This window comes from Poecilia formosa, unplaced genomic scaffold, assembly GCF_000485575.1.
Source record: "Poecilia formosa unplaced genomic scaffold, Poecilia_formosa-5.1.2 Scaffold97, whole genome shotgun sequence".
Classification (NCBI taxonomy): domain Eukaryota; kingdom Metazoa; phylum Chordata; class Actinopteri; order Cyprinodontiformes; family Poeciliidae; genus Poecilia; species Poecilia formosa.
Genome location: NW_006800036.1, coordinates 2,077,176 through 2,078,909, shown reverse-complemented (window position 1 = coordinate 2,078,909; position 1,734 = coordinate 2,077,176). Strand labels below are relative to the sequence as shown.

The window sequence follows — 1,734 nt, the reverse complement described above, 5'->3', positions numbered from 1 at the left end:
CTTGGATGTGTTGTATGAGTGCATATGGAAGTGTTGAGGTGCCAAAACAAAGACAAACTCAAAAGTGCAACAGGAGGGGAGCTAAGGCCTGGCCACCAAACATCCCAGCGGCAGAGTGGACGCTGAGGCGACAAGCGACCCAGAAGACGGAGACAGCCAGGTTAAAGTACTCTGCACTCCCAATCACTGGATCTGAGACACCTGCAAAGGGGAGGAGCACAAGGACGGACAACAAGACACTTGCAGCCCAGCTTACAAGGCCCAGGGCCGTAACAACAACTTATACTAAAATGTTCTTGTTGTTTAACATGTTTATGAAGAATTCCTATGCAACTAAACAATTTGTGGAATTACATAAAAAAATAATTAAAATAAATGTCAAAATAATTATTGCTTTTTAAAGGTTACAGTGGACAGAGTTCAAGTGATGATGACAGTGTGGTTCATGTAAGGTTGCCATCTCAAGATAGTCCACTATCTGACACTGTGGTCAGTCTGTATCTTTGACATTTNAGTTCAAGTGATGATGACAGTGTGGTTCATGTAAGGTTGCCATCTCAAGATAGTCCACTATCTGACACTGTGGTCAGTCTGTATCTTTGACATTTCTCCTGAATTGAATTACTTAAACTTTCTTTTGATAAGATAAAACCTGTCTTCTATATGTTATACATAGGTGTGGGATGGTCCAGATGAAGCAAGCACTCCAAGACTGGAGAAAATTTTGAATGGGTAAAATACATTACCACTTTTTTTAGTAACGAGTAATCAAACGCGTTGCTAATTCAAATCCAGTAGCCATATTAAAGTTACTTATCCAAATCACTGTGCGTTGCTATTTTCTTTTGTAATTTAATTTAATCCCTATGTAAGGCCGTTTACATGTGACAGTTATCTGCGGAGACAGAAACATAAACAATACGGGGAGGAGGGAGATGCGCATGTTGTTGCTGGGAAAACAGGAACTATTTTGGTTTTTTGTGTGTGTGTGCGTGCGTGTGTGTGTGTGTGTGTGTGTGTGTGTGTGTGTGTGTGTGTGCTGTTGTAACCATTAATCTCCCGTTCAGTTCAACCTTATACATACTTGATATTACTATAATTAAATAACTTGCAATTAATTATTTGCAAAGCTCAAGCTTTTCACAAGTGGTGGAGAAAAATAAAAAATGTAACTTAGTAAATTTCCAAAAAAAAGTAATCACTAATCTACTTTTTTAAGTAGTAATAAGTAATCGACTAAAGTTAATTTTTAAAAGTAACTATGCCATCACTGCTTACCAGTGTCTTGATCTTGTACCAAGAACTGCACAATCTTCCCACATGAAAAACAGAAAACTTGAATTGTTCCTAGATTTTGTCCACAGAAACAGCAAAACATGGCCACCTAAAAAGGTAAATGGTATGCACATAGGTATAGTTGAAACCAGATATGTACATACACCAAAAAAAAGAAAAAGTTGCAAACATCTCTATCCCTCTTGTGACAGACACATAGGTGATAAATCGAATTCACTATCTATCTATCTATCTATCTATCTATCTATCTATCTATCTATTTAATTATATGAGTGTGTAATTTATATATTTTTTCTTGCGGTATGATTAGCATAATTGCTTTGCTAATTCGGGCAAGCATCTACGAGACCGAGCCCATAATGCTATGATTGACACAAAGTCTATCACGCTACCCATCAACTATTCTGTTATTCTATAATATTATAAAAGACGGCGTAT

At 37.2% G+C, this 1,734-nt stretch overlaps 1 long non-coding RNA gene across 1 annotated transcript; it reads left to right on the top strand.

Moving 5' to 3' along the window:
* The first annotated feature begins 513 nt into the window (after window positions 1-513).
* LOC107836938 (uncharacterized) lies at window positions 514-1,440 on the top strand. Its single transcript, XR_001662908.1, has 2 exons — window positions 514-585; window positions 677-1,440. It is a non-coding gene; the product is annotated as an uncharacterized LOC107836938 (long non-coding RNA).
* The last annotated feature ends 294 nt before the right edge of the window (window positions 1,441-1,734 follow it).